Source organism: Mustela erminea, chromosome 6 (assembly GCF_009829155.1).
Source record: "Mustela erminea isolate mMusErm1 chromosome 6, mMusErm1.Pri, whole genome shotgun sequence".
Classification (NCBI taxonomy): Eukaryota; Metazoa; Chordata; class Mammalia; order Carnivora; family Mustelidae; genus Mustela; species Mustela erminea.
In genome coordinates this window covers 141,954,814-141,970,468 of record NC_045619.1, presented here as the reverse complement: position 1 = coordinate 141,970,468, position 15,655 = coordinate 141,954,814, and positions in this window count along the sequence as shown.

The following is a 15,655-nucleotide window of genomic DNA, read 5'->3' as shown; positions in this document are numbered from 1 at the left end:
ACCTATGTGTAAGGGACTGAAGTACGTTACAAGTGAAACCGAAATTTGTAAATAGACCAGTTTTTACTGGTTCACAAGAATGTTCCAATACATTGGCAAAATTAAGGAAAATCTTTACTTGCATTTCTTTTTGAGAGGTCACCTCATGATTTTACCTTCACATATTTTATTTTATTTTTTAATATTTTACTTATTTATTTGACAGAGAGAGATCACAAGTAGGCAGAGAGGCAGAGAGAGAGGAAGGGAAGCAGGCTCCCTGCTGAGCAGAGAGCCTGATGCGGGACTCGATCCCAGGACCCTGAGACCATGACCCTAGTCAAAGGCAGAGGCTTAACCCACTGAGCCACCCAAGCACCCCACCTTCATATATTTTAAATACCCAAATAGAAGATAAGATTTTAATTAAGCAGATCCTTCTTATTTAGAGATTTTCACTCATAGCTCACATAGTTCTGTCTTCCTGGAAAACAGGATCTGTATGCAGTTCTTTCTACCTTTAGATTAATTGGGCATGTTTAAAACTCCGATGATGTGTTTCCACAGAACTTCAATGACTCGAAATAATTCACTAGGCATGTACCAAATGCTGACCTTACTGACCGAATCACCCTGCCCTGGACATTAACTGGTCTTTCTCCAGCCTGTGTGGGGCAGCTACACAGACGTCAGGAACTATGACTCTTCCTGCAGGAACCCGGGGTATTATTAGCATGGGATGATTCAGCAACGGCAAACTGGCAGGATTTTAACCAGTTTTCCTTTGGACAACTGTTGGACTGGCATTTCCTCTGTGTAATTGAAAATAAAAGCAAATTCCTTAAGGTACGTCTCTATAAATTCAATCCAACTTGCTAGTTTATGGGAAAGGACACGGTACCCTCCCTCAGAGGAGGTTAAATAGGGGTCCCATGGAGCAGGGTTAGATGGTGACATTGAACATCCTCCTGTCCGAGTTCTTATGCGTGTGGAGTTCGCGACAGGCTGAGACGATGGCCTGGTGGGACTGGTGCTCGGCGGAGAGATGACTGTGTCTGTGTTTGTGTCTTCGTGTGCGTGTGCACGTCACGGGGAGTGGTGCAAGGAGGACCATTATCACTCGAAAGTCTGAAAAGAGAAAAAGAGCATAAGGACCTAAAGATACTGTCCTTAATGAAAGAAGTCCTTCAGAGGACCAGTGAGAAGAAACTGTGGACCAGCGTTTCTCTTAAGATGCAGTATGGGGCGCTCCTGCCCAGTAGCCCTTCAAGGACTTGTGATAGTGCACCTTCCAAGGTTCTAGAATGTAGCAAACCACAGCCTTGGGAATTGGGCCCCAGAAGCGCATTGTTGACTAGAAGCCATGGTGAGCTTTTCATGCATTCTCCCAGTGAAGGACTTCTGCTGTGGTCCATCCCATGAATGAATCAAAGGCAAAGCTTGGACTTGGGTGACATTTTCCTGCTTCACTGCACTTTCCCTCAAACCACCTAACTCTTCACCGACTCTTCTGTAGGGCTTCCTGGCTTCCCAAGACGATGCCTCCAGGATTATATGGGGACTTGCATGGAGGGAACGGGTGAGTGGGGAGGGGAGGAGGAGCTAGTTGGGCCCTGCCCACAGCACCTTCCCTCACCAACCCTGCCTTAATTCACAGGACAACTCCTCTCCTGTGTACTTGATACACTGTGCTATTAAGTAAGATTTCTTTGAAAGAGTTTTGTAGCCTTGAAAAAGCATTTGAAAACTGTTCTAACCTTTAGCAACTGTTTTGTCTCATGCCTGGTCTCCATCCATCACCAGGATAGGATTTGGTTCCATATTGGTTTACTTTGGGGAAGACTTTAATCATCTGATCAAGTTTATTCTGCCTCTTCCATTAAACCGATCATACTACTGCAGTGAATATGGAAGAAGGCCAGCCCAAGTTTATTTGGGGCCTGAATGGTAAGTTATTTAAAGAAATCCATGCTATTTTCAGATGCATACAGTGCATCTACAGTCTTAGCGATGAATGTTGGTGATTTTAAGGAACTTGCTCAGCCTGAAAATCACCAACCCACAGGAGAAAAATTAACTAAGATGCAAACACACACAGTTTATCTGAACTGTACTTAAATATTAAATTTAACTGAAGTTTAAAATCAAAGCAGATAATGTAAAATGTATTCACCCATATAATGGATTTTTATATTCACTTTTGTTCCATAGTATTGTGCTTAAAAGCCATTTAGGAGGAAATGGTAGAAGAAAGAACTTAAGGACAGAAATGGGTAAGAAGGAGAGGATTGATACAAAGAGAAGTGAAGGAAAGTCAAGGCTCTGGAAGTCTGGAGATGGATGTGATCTTCAATAGCCTTCTGTTTCCCTGAGCATCAGCGCCAGAGTAACTGGTCACCTGTGACCTAGACCTTTACCAGGCCCATTCATCATCATCTTACAAGGCTCCCTGACTTCTCGTAGAAACTGTGGGAGGTTCTGCTCCAAGCGGTATGCCTGGAAAAGCCCATCAGTAGGAGAATTATATTCTCAGAAGCTACTTGGAAGAGCTGTCACATCGTACGCCAGGTAAGAAGGAACAGAGGATGAGGTCAGTTATCTGGGGACAGAGAGATCCGTTCTTCATGTTTTAAGAAAAGGCAGAGCTTAGTCCTATGGAGCCTTTCAATTACTTCTGAACGGGTCATTGATAGTATTGTGTACTGGAGAAGAGTTTGCTCTCTAAACAGTTGAAACATGTTCCCAGCTTTGATTTATTTTTAACTCATTTAGGAAATCCTTTGGTTGCAGGTAATAGACAGATAAACTCAATTTAGCCACAGTTCTGTTGCTGTAAATTCTCAATTAATGTACCAAGAATCTTCCAACTTTTAAAGTGTGGTCAATGGTCTCCTCTGGCTCACCATCTGTGAGGTTGCTCTCGGTATCTGTACACACAGAACCCATCCTCTGCCCTTGGACTTTTCTCTTGGTTGCTATTTGGGTAGCTTTTGTTTTCCTTTTTATGTTCATGGCCACTCTACCTGGAAATAAAATTTAAAATGATGTCCATAGGCTGAAAATTTTCCATAATATTCTTACATGGGGAAGAACCATTGGAAATAACCAAGTTATCCAAGGTAAATGGGGCAAAGGCTTGAGGAACCCTCACAGGGTCCAGGAAAGAAGGGAAACATTAAAACATTAAACAAACAGATAAAATATAATTAAATATGGTAATCAGTTTTACTTAAGCCTGGAAGTTAATGATGGAATTCTGATTTCAAGTATTAATTTTTTTTAAAATAGAATGTGGGTAGAGATAGTAAGGGAATGTTGAATGCCAGGACCAATAGAAAATAAAGCGCATCCTTTCAAAACCTTTACATTAGGATTAAAAACATCACACAGGACAGCTGTTTTTTTACCTCCCTTCCATTTCTATTTTTTTTTTTTTAAGATTTTATTTACTTATTTGAGAAAGAGAAAGTGAGAAACAGAGCATAAGCAGAGGGGGAGGAGGCAGAAGAAGAGGGAGAAGCAGACTCACTGCTCAGCAGGGAATCCAATATGGAGGTGGATCCCAGGACCCCAAGATCATGACATGAGTTGAAGGCAGATGCTTCGACTGGCCCATCCAGATGTCCTACTTACCTTCCATTTCTACCATGTTTATTACTCATCAGCTGTGTACAATTCTTTCCACAGGGATAAGAGAATTCTGTTCTTTTCTAAGGTAGTGATTTTGATAGACTACAAGGTAACTGGGATTAGTGGAATTCAAATTCTGGAAGAGTTGCCACCATCCTGAGTGTCATTAATTCTTCTCTATGACAAATTTGTTGGCTTGAGTTCCCAGAAATGAAGTCAAGACTGGCAGTGCTGTGTTGGTGGACATGTGATGCTTCGGCCCATCTGAGCATTCATCTCCCTTCTTCCAGCAATCAAAACGACTCCTCAACTTTCAACCCACGTGTATTGAAATTCATTCCAACACATTTCCAAGAATAGACATGTGACCCAAGCCTCATTTTCTTGGGTAAATGACCCAATCCATTGCAATTCAACTCAATCTCCTGGCCTTTGCTGAAACTCATACAAAATAAGCATTCTTTCTGGGGGTTGCCCAAAGCCGGTCTCAAACTCCTGGAAGCCATCTTTTTACTCCCTGCAGACACCCTACATGAGAACCAATCCACACAAAAAATACAAAGTCTGGTCCCTTCCTGACAACAGCCTTAGAGCAGCTGGGTTTACTCATGGCCGATGACTGTTCCACTCTTGGATCCTGTAGCTTCATGAATCAATGTATCCCCCACCCTGGCATTTGTTTGGCTTTTGTTTACTTTTATCAATTTGAACTGGGTTTCCCTCACTACATCAGATTATCTTAATTAGTAGACTGCATTTTAAAAGAAATATTCGTAAGTTTAGAAGAACCTATTGGTGTGCCTGACTGACTCAGTCTGAAGAGCATGAGACTCTTAATCTTGACGTTGTGAACTTGAGACCCACTTTGGCTGTAGAGATCACTGAAATAAAGAAATAAACTTTTTTAAAAATGACAAAAAGAGAACTTGTTGAAAATATCATGATGGCTAAAGAGAACGTAAATTAAGTCACTGGATAAATAAGTTGAAGGACCTGGGGATTTGGGGTTTGGGGAAGAAAACGTTAGAGTAGACCTATTGTCCTCAACCCTTTGTGGGATGTTATTTAGAAGAGAGAGTGGATGATCTGTGGGGCTCCATGAGGCATGTAATGCCCTCACCAGTTACTCAGGTAGAACTTGTGGTGAATAGCATTGCTACAAAGGGGATTCCTTCTCAGGGCAACACTGAGTTCTAAATAGCTCTATTCTGAACTCAAGTCTGTGATTCAATCATCTGAAATGGGGATTTCCTTGTTACTCTTCAATGCACCCTACAATCAAATAGGACTGCACACCAAGAAAACGCAAAACTCACTCCACAGCGGTCTAGGTGGCGTGAGAGGAGGGAAGTAGCCAATGAGAACAGACTGTATTTCTTTGTCTTTTTTTTTTTTTTTAAGTCTTTACTTGAATTCCAGTTAGTTAACATTCAGTCTTATAGTCTTAGGCATACAATATAGTAATTCAAACTTCCATGCATCACCCAGGGCCTCTCTCGTAACAGTGGATTTTGAATAGTTTTCTGAAATGCTGCCACAGAGCCCTGAGATACATCCGGCAGTCACTAACACCCAAATTCATTTCCCCTCGGCTTAAAATCATTCAAGCGCGTGCACATATCTGCTCACCAGCAGCTCCTGCTCTAGTCAGACAGGATGCTTGCTGAGAATCCCCCCGTTACGTTGGGGCACACGAGGTAGCACCATTGTCCATGTCCATTGGAGAGTTTACTTTTTCAGACAATTTTTTATCAAGATTCAGGAGCATGGACGTGCCTGGGTGGCTCAGTGAATTAAGCGTCTGTCTTTGGCTCAGGTCACAATCTCAGGGTCCTGGGATCGAGCCCCATGTCAGTCTGCCTGCTCAGTGAAGAGCCTGTTTCTCCCTCTCTCTCTCTCTATCCCACTGTCTCCTCTCATGGTCTGTTTCTCACTTTCCCTCTCTCTCAAATAAATAAATAAAATATTTAAATAAAAAAGACTCGAGAGCATGAACAACACTGTCCTCACGGCTCCCACACACCCCGCTCCACGTCTGAGTTGTGATGTCTGCCGCATGCTGCCTTTCTTGCTTGTTTATATGTTATTCATCTACTGTTCCCCGGGGGACAGAGTTTTCCTGGAGGGTAAAGGCCGCATGGATGTTATTTTTGAATCTCTAGGTCCTAAACTCAGTTTGGAATATACCTGACAGCCAGTATTTGTTGAATAAACGCCCACTAAATATCATGGTTTATGTGCAATGCTTTTTTTGTAGCTAACCTGAAAGCCCACTGGAATTCAATTTTGTTGACACCTTCCTATTAGCCAGAAGTGGGAATAGATGTCATCGATACGGAGGCCCTTGAGTGGAATACAGATCACTCCTTCTTGGCATGTCATTAAGACATGATTGGATAGCCTTAAACAGAACTCTAGGAAAGAATTTGCACATTAAAAAAAAAAAAATTTGAGAATAGTTGCTCTGTTGTTCTAGAGATACTTTATTAACAGTGCCTTTGGAATATACTTGTTCTGTTAATTATCTCATAGCGAATTAAATTTCTGGAATAAATACATTACAGGTTTATAACACAGTTTCATAACAGGGATAACAAAACTCAGTTGCAGGGTCCCAGTCACGCAGAGGAAACCGAACTCTGTCCCTACAGCATGCGACTGAGGAGTCTCTCTCTGCCGTGGATTTTATTTGCAAATGAGGATTTATAACGAGGCAGTTCCTCATAGTTTTCAAAGCATTCGTGCATTTTTTTTATTTGATTCCCAAAACATTACGTGAGGTATTCTGGGTAGGAGGGAGGTTTTTCTTCCACTCTTCCCCTAGAGAAGCTGCAAGCAATAAGCGATGGGCCCGGGGCTGAAATCCAGACTCCAAGCCCTGGTGCGTTTTCATTTCTTATTCCCAAAACTGCCCTTAAAGAACTCTGAAGCGCCGAATAAACATGTCCTTGTTTTGGAAGTAGGTTAAGCTCTTAAAGATAAAATTTATATACAGAAAGCATATGTTTGGGATGATCAAAACACAAGTGGCTTCTTTGTTCTTGTTTGTTTGTTTTGTTTTTAAAGTGGCTTCACTTTTAATGCTGTGAAACAGAAAGAGACTCCCCTGTTCAGAAAATAGACACCAAAAATTAGTTTTTATCACATAGTCCTGGGTGAAACGAAGAATTCTGAACTCTGATCTACCGTCACTTAGAGAGGAGCGGAAGTGTTGATCCGCGACACCTCCAGTTCCTCACTCCTCCAGCTGGCGTCCGCGAGGGGCACTGTGCGCCCGTGACGATGCTCCGGTCACCGAGGTCTCACTACTTGCCCCCGTGCCGAAGCACCATGGTACGCTGTGAAGCGTCCGAGGCAAAATAAACAGGAGTAGACCATATAGTTTGCAAATAAAGGCAGACTTGCCTCTCATGCCCGATTTAAATGATTTCTAAGGAAAGGAAACAGTTCCCAGGCAGAAGTTAAGTGAACGCCTTCCGGTGGAACGCCGGCTGCCAACTCCCTCCTTTGCCTATTTGCACTTCCTTTTGCCTAAGCATCTCTCGCTCCGCTGGACCAGGAACTGCAGGAGCAGAGCAAACGTCTTGTCCCAGTAAGTAGCTCCGTCCCTGTGCATGTGAGGGCGCTTGGTGATGTGCTTTACCGAAGTCCCAGGCCTTGTGACTGAAACGCATAGGACCACAAAAAGGCACAATTCGTGTGCATCTTAGAAGGACAAAGACAATAGCTCCTGCATGTCAGAAGGGCTACCAAAAGTGCTTTGTACATGCTGCTTAAGATTCTCTGTGAGGACAGGCTGAAGAGCAGTATGGCTGGAAATCAGAACTCACATACCCCATCGACTGAGCCTACTGAGAAAAAGAAAGAAAGAAAGAAAGAAAGAAAGAAAGAAAGAAAGAAAGAAAGAAAGAAAGAAAGAAAGAAAGAAAGAAAAGAAATGCTGAGATGTATAGGGAGCATCCAGCAGATTGTGGCAGAGTCAGTATCGAACACAAGCCTCCTTATCCCACGGTGATGCCACCCCTGATAGAAGGCAACGCTTCTGTGCAGGTTAGCATGGCAGCGATAGAGAAGAGGGGCTCGGGCCCGCAGAACAGACGGTCTACACTGCTGGCTCTGCAGGCAGGTGTGGGACATGGTCTCATCAGAGTAGAAAAAAATCATGATAAAATGCTGAGGTCGACTTGGTACTTGACCATTCTGGTCACCAAATGTAGTAACATTCTGTAGTAATGCTTTACTTTCCCTCCACACTCAACGATCTTGCCCACAGTGAAAACATGAAGAGTCGGGTAATTTCCTAGGACGGTTTATCCAGACCATCAAGAACAGCAGCCCCAAAGCTCTCCGTTCCTCAGACAAACCCGTGGATGCGTCGAGGCCCTGGGTCGACGCCGCCTAACGGATGCTTGAAGACCATTGGCTCTAGCTAATGTCAACGCCCCATTCTTCTCAGTCAGACTTTGGGTCCAAGTTGCCTGTGCGTTTATATCGGAGGGTAATGTTCTACATAATTAATAAAGCTTACTTCCAGCCAAGAAGACAAAAAACAGATGAGGAGCGTGGAAATGAGAGGTGGCTCCCAGCCTCACGACGGAAGGCTCTCAGCCCTTCACCGTGATCCAAGCCTCTGCTTGGAAGGGCTTGGGGTGGTCAGACTGTTCTGCAGGGACGTTCCAGTGCTTTCTTAAAACCAAAGATAAATATTCACAAGAGGCGAGGATGGTAAGTTGTAGCAGCTTTTGTGTTCAAGGGGTTGCAGAACAAGCCAAGCAGACGGATCATTCCCGCAAACGATGAATAACAAGGCTTCGTCTCCCTTAGAGAGCAGCCTCCGGAGCAGCACCCGTACTGGGAGGCGCTGCCCAAAGACCAGAATACCTCCCGTGTCCCCGCACGTGGCGGGAACTGTAGAAGGTGAGGAGGGCTTCCGAGATAACTCTCCCCCCAGAATTCATTATTTTCTCAAGCCACTGGCCTCACTTTCTGTGATTTTCAGTCTTAAAATAGTCAAGTAAGGGCAGCTTGCCCATCTGAGTGACGAGGGACCTGAGGATCTCTGTAACCTCTAGCTCCCCGCGAATACACTAATCACATCTCTCACGTACTTACTGTATTATTTAAGCCATAATGTCCAACACAAAGTTTCTGTGATTTTACTTAGAGGAATCAGGAGTCGAATCCTTCCCTTTACGAGCGTGCTCCAATGTAACAGACTTACCGAACTAGGAAACACATTAAATTCCAATCACTGGGGCTTTGCCTGGTCACTCAAATTGTTCAGATCACATGAAACAGTTGTGACAATTCTTTTTTTTTTTTTTTTTTAATTTTATTTTTTCAGTGTTCCAAGATTCATTGTGTATGTACCCCACCAGAGCTCCGTGCAACCCTGACAATTTCTAACAGAGAAGGACTCCTGGGGCTAAACAAATCAGAGCCTACAATCCCCCAGATCTGCTGTTCACAAGCTCTGCCTCTGGCCCGCTAGGAATTTATGTCTTTGCTCTGGGAATCACCCACATTTTCCTCCCGTGCCTGCCTTGTGCCGGGGCAGTGTTCCAGAGTGCCTGTTTGCGAACTGCCCACTCACAGGCACCGGCCGGAGCGGTGCCGGCTGCTTCATCCGAGCTGCTTGACGGATGCCCTCCCTCCGAGGGCGGCTGGGATGCACCACTCATTTCCTTCCTCGACGATCGCAATTATTCCGGAGAGCTCACTGGCACATGGACGTCACGGGTCCCTACGGGCAGCAGACTCTACCATGATGCAGAATGGGTTGGGCAGATCCTCTCCAGATGAACGTACCGGCTTTGGGTCAAATATCCTCACCCAGAATTCACTTAACATTTGCCCTGTGGTCCCTGAAGCTTTCCACATCAGAAAACTCCATCCTGAAACATCTGGCTGATAGGTTCCAGAGTGCAAGGACATCCTGTCCTGTCTACACACAGAGCACAGGAAATGAAGACGAGGAGGCGGCTGCCGGGAGAAAACCCCAACTCGACCCATCTGTTTTGTTGGGTTTGTTCTTTCAGCAGGACAGGATGGGGATCAGAGCCTTCGAACTGCGTTCCTCATGCACTCTTCCTTGTCCTTTTGGCTGCATTTTCACAACAAACATATGGACAAGACGGACCTGGTTTCTCAGACGTGTCTCAGGAGCCGGAACTACGGGAAAGTAGGGCAGGAGCACCCGAGCACGCTGCCAACACCCAGTCTGCCTTGCAGCTCCCTGGGAGACTGTGCTGGTTCTTCCAGAGTTTGTGTCAGTGACGCCCAACGTTCACGGCTAGTCACAATCCCTGGGGAACTTGAAAAAAATAGAGAGTGCTGGCTGTCACCGTAGACATTTCCATTCAGAAGAGAACCTGTATTTCTATTATTGCTTAGCGAGAGGGTATGTCTTTGCGATGGTCTTCCTTGGTAACTCCTCCCAGGAGGACGTGATCTATTTCATTCCGAGAAAACTCCCTCTCTCCTTCCCTCCGTATTCCTTCCTTCCTGTTTCCTTCCCTTTCTTTCCTCTATTTTTTTCTTTGCCAATAATAGCAAGTGGGATGGGAAGAAAATAGAGACCCTCTAGCTGCCGGAGTTTTACATACATTTTCCTCAGAGAGCCGCTCAACAGAGTTTTGAGATAAAGATAAGGAAGGAGATAAGAACACAGAAGCTCAGAGAAGTGCAATAACTTCAGACATCACCGAACGAACCACTGGGTAAGTGGGGATTCAAGCTCAGGACTGGATGATTTCAAAATCTTTGCTCTTTCTACTCTATTAAGTTACCTCCAATACAAAGAAATTATGAAATCTTGTTCTTCAAAAATACAATGGCTATTAGCATTTTTTTTTTCTTTCCAACCTTTCTTCTATGGGTGGCCTCTTGTGTATTATGTATACAATTTATAAACTGTTCCACTTAATGGTGTACTTTTCAGTGGATCTCAGCTTATTACATAGTCTTTACAGTCATCTTTGCATTGTATAAAGTCTGCAACTATTATACATAGGTTAATAGGTTACATAAATACTCCTAGATTAATTGAAATTAGGTAACTTTCAGCCACCCTCTTTTATTTTTTTTAACTAAATTGATTTATTTATTTTCAGAAAAACATACAAATGGCTAACAGACACATGAAAAAATGTTCATCATCACTAGCCCTCAGGGAGATTCAAATTAAAACCACATTGAGATATCACCTTACACCAGTTAGAATGGCCAAAATTAACAAAACAGGAAACAGCATGTGTTGGAGAGGATGTGGAGAAAGGGGAACCCTCTTACACTGTTGGTGGGAATGCAAGTTGGTGCAGCCACTTTGGAGAACAGTGTGGAGATTCCTCAAGAAATTAAAAATACAACTTCCCTATGGCCCTGCAATTGCACTACTGGGTATTTACCCCAAAGACACAGATGTAGTGAAAAGAAGGGCCATCTGTACCCCAATGTTTATAGCAGCCATGGCCACGGTCGCCAAACTATGGAAAGAACCAAGATGCCCTTCAGCGGACGAATGGATAAGGAAGATGTGGTCAGCCACCCTCTTTTAAAAGCCAGTATGTGTGATTGGCTTTGCTACAATGGGCTAAACATGCCCCCGGGCTGTAGGCAGTTCTGGGTCTGCTTTTTATATGGAGCTCTCATTCTATAGCCCACCAGGGGGCCAGTTCCTTTCCTTGGAAGGCAGAAGCAACTTGGGCCAGCTCAAATAATAGGACCACAATTAACGTCTTCCCAAACTTTCCAGCCTATGGCTTCCCACGGGCAAAGCCAATGAGCTGGGACGCATACTCTGTACGTCTTACCGCCGTCACTGCAAGGACAGCTAGTGGTGCCTTTGGAGAAGTGAGGCTTTGGGGACACTAACCATCTACCACACATGCTCGGAGTGGGAAGGTGGTAAGAGTAGAATGTGTCTTTAGCAGCCGTAGTAAAACCAGAGTTGAGACTAACGTAGGGTAGGTTGGTAGCAGTGGTGTTACAGACTGAATGTCTGTGTCCCCCAAGACTTGTGTGGACCCCTAATCCCCGATGGGATGGCATCTGGAGGTGAAAGCTTTGGGCGATGATCAGTTCAGATGAGGCCAGAAGTATGGGGCGCCATGATGGAAGTAATGTCCTTACAGGAAGTGAAGCACCAGGACTCACTGTGTCTGTCACGCAAGGACAATGAGAAGGTTGCTGTCTACGAGCCAGGGAGTGAGCTCTCACTGGGAACCGAATCTGCCAGCACCTCATCTAGGGCGTCTAGCCTCTAAAACTGTGAGATGTAAGTCATCGTGGTTAGGTACCCCTGGCTGAGGTATCTCACTGCAGCAGCCCAAGCTCACCAATACAGGTGGAGATCCAGAACAGTCGACAGATTTAAGAGCTATTTATGAAGTATATCTGCCCGTGTCCTGGTAGGAAACAGATGGCACATTAACAAGGATTAATTGAGGATATTAATAATAAGGATATTTCCAACAGTATCGAGAGTATTGAGAAAACCAACAGTGAGATCCTGAAAACAAACAATGGTATTTATGAGCCCTGCTCTCGAGTGGGTTTTGCCAGACCCACTGATGGACATGTCCATGCAGGAGTGTCTCTGTAGAGAGTCAGGGCCAAGCGTGCACAAACACGGCCAAAGCCCTGGGCCAGCAGCAAGGGAATAGGAGGAAACTCCCACCCTCCTTCCTTCCACGCGTCTCCATGGCTGTATTGATTAAAGAGGCCAAAAAGGCCAGATAATGCTTTCCACGGAGGTGAGTGTCACAGACACAGACAGGACAGAAAGTGGCGGGACATGGCTTTGGAGGCGACATGGAGACAATCACCATCATGATCTGCTCTTTTCACCACTTATTGTACAATCTGCCCTTCTTTTGAGTGAAGAATTTCCCACCCCCAGAAAAAGGAAACTCATTTCCCATCAACCAGTGTCTCCTCATAGAATGATGTCTGCTTAATTAAGGTTCCAGAGCACCAAAATGGTAATATTATCCATATCCAGAGTTCTTTGTGAAAAGCCGTGTGGGGGTGGGGAAAGGATAAATATACGAGAGAGAGGCTACAGAGCCCCCTTACCCGGTCTCAACTCACCACCCGGCTTCCTGCTCGCACCAGTCGTTCCCTGATCTCCAGCCGGCATGGCATGTAGCCTCACAAAATGTTTTTGCTAGTTTATTGGTTGTTTTCCTACGTCCTATCAATGAAGGGTGTAAATCACTAGTGGACAAGAATTTGTTTGGTACCTATGGTTTCCCATTGACCATGATGATGAAGACACAACAGCAGTAGGTGGCAACTCAGGGAACATGGGCGTTTCACAACCTTCCAGCTGTCCTTGTGTGGAATCAACCCAATTTTTCCTTAGTGATTGAGATGAACCATACCAAGTAGTACAGCGACCTCCTAGGTTCCTTCTTTTATGCCCCAAAGGCAAAGAGGCAGCCTCAGTTTGTAACTCAACAAAACCGTGGCAGTGTTCCCAAAAGCATTCCTCCCTTGGACCCTAGGTTTCCACATACAGGAAGCCCACGATTGCAGAGATGGAGGCAAATTTCTGAAATTGAGTAATGAGATATGACAGTGAGACAGGATTTCTGTTTCTGCCCCTTGGCTCCTGGACCCACAGAGCTTGGCTGCTGGGGAAAAGAATACCACACCTTGGCCCTAGTGTAAAGGTTGGCACTACGCCTCGAGGGACAGTGTCCTAACCTTGCAGGGTATTTCCTCCTAATTGGTCCCATAACTTCGCATTTATTGAACTTACCACAGTATCATGCCAGCTGCTTCTGAGTGGCAGGGAGACCACTGCCAAAGTTCCTTTGTCGAAATAAGAGTCCCTAAGTCTCAGGCAATGTTCTCTGCATGACAGCTCATGAGTTAAGGCATGCTGTAAGTCCACAAATGGTGTTGGCACAAATTTTATGCCTAGGGTTGGCAGATGAGTATTTGAATGGTTTTTGAGGACAAATCACAGCTCCCTCTGTCATGAAATAGTTCTAATACGATATCCAATATGTGGCCAAGTTTCCCCCTGAAAAAGGCCATATCAGTCATTCAACATTGGCCTCTTGTGTTGGCAGGTGGGGCCCTCGGAAGGGACTGAAGCCACACAGGGCTTGTAGCAAGGGAGCCCATGTTGTTAGCCTTGCGCAAGATCCCCATTGTTGCTGCTGGGACACTTGTGCAAGGTGTCCAGAGCAGCTCAGAGCACCTGCAGGAAAAGGCAGTCTTCTGTGCCACGAGAGCTCACTTTGTCTGCTGAGGGCTTCCTGGGAAATGAGTGTCCTCTACTTGGCATACCTCTGCAAGACAGGGACCTTCACTCTCTGTCTCCGCTCTGAATGGCCCTTCCTCACTCCTCTTCTCTGGCCTCCTGGTCACCAGTCTTCCAAGCAGCCACTGTCCAAGAATCAGATCTGAACCGAAGGCCCTCTCCCCTTCCATGCACTGGACAAGCAGCAGACCACTGGAGGTGTCCCTGACTTTCTTGACCATCCTGACCAACCCCTGAAGGGGCTGGGGTCAAGCAGCCATTAACTCCTCCTACCTGGCACAGATGTGCTGTGACAGCCTACCTGTAAGCCGGGGAAACACTTTCCCTCCTCTGTTAATTCATTACAGGGAACTCCCTAGGAGGCCTCTTAGTATGTGATGAGGGAGAGGCAGCAAAGCCACAGGAGCAAGGCCTGTGGGACTCAATCCCGAGCAATGTATTTGTGCCTGGTTCACCTGCTCATGGTCAGTCTTGCATATACAATTTCCATGTTATAACAAAACGCTGCTGTGCGTATTCAAAATAAACTTTCACCGCCCAATGCTTTGTATAAACCCCAACTTTGACAAGTTATGTCATAGTATAACCACACAGTTACCGATATCCTCAGGTCCAATATTCAGTCTCTATCTGGGTCTAGGAGCAAACCAGGAGCAGACTTTCAAATGTAGAATATTGTGATCAGGAGTGGGTGGAGTCTTACTCGAAACCCCTACATCTGTGTGTCAGTCTCCTACTGGAGTTTTCCAGAGCCTCCAAAAGGCATCATCTCCCTCTACCACAGACACTTCTAGGCACCACTGGGTCTGCTAGGGATGAAGGTCCGAGTACCAAGACAGTTAACACCATACCTCAGCTCTGTGCACAGTTCTCCTTTCCAGATTCTTTTCAAAGCTTAGAACTTGAAGGTTACCTGAAGGCAGAGCTGCAAAATCCAACATGCTCTATGTTGTGCCAAATCCAGAGAGATCCTCTAAGGGCTCTGCTCCTGCAACTGGCCTCTACTTCGGAGGAGATAGCTTTCTGTGTGAGACAAGTGGGCACTGAAGAAATCCCCAAGCTGGAAGACATCTGGAGATCCAGGGTGATTATCCTCTCATGCCGGCAGTTAGGTTGCTTATAAGCACTGCCTCCGACTCCATTTCACATGAAGTTACTGGTAGAAGAGACTAGCATGATAAGAATGTATAAGATAGTCAAGGCTCCTCCAGAACTGTGCCAAAAACAGGAGATTGGGCATAGCCCTGTGGTAAGGCCATAAAGCTTTATGGCCTCCCTGGCAGATGAAGGCAAACTTCCTCTGGTTATCTTTACTGATGGGCATTGCAGAGAAAGTTCACTCAATCAGGGGGTGCATGGTACGTATCAGCGGCCAGAGGCTATGTTGATTTATTTCAGTGAACGCACTACATCTGGTACAGCAGCTGTGATTGTTATCACTACTGATTAAGTTTGTGATCATCCAAGTCATTCTGCAAGACCCATCTGGCTCTTCTACCAGCCAAAGGGGTGAGTTACAGGAGGGTGTGATAGGAATCCCCACTTTTGCATCTTCACATCTTGATGGAGACACAAATCTCCATTACTCTCCTATGTCATTCCATTGACTCTTTTGAAGATGAGGGCGTTTCCAGGAATCTCCATTTGGGTCCTTGCTACCATAATAGTGCTTGCTCCGATGGTAAGACCTCTGTGGGGATTCAGGTGGTTGTTAAATGTATTTACAGTCTCCAGGACTTTGTAAAAACCCACAGATAAACTCACAGCCTAATT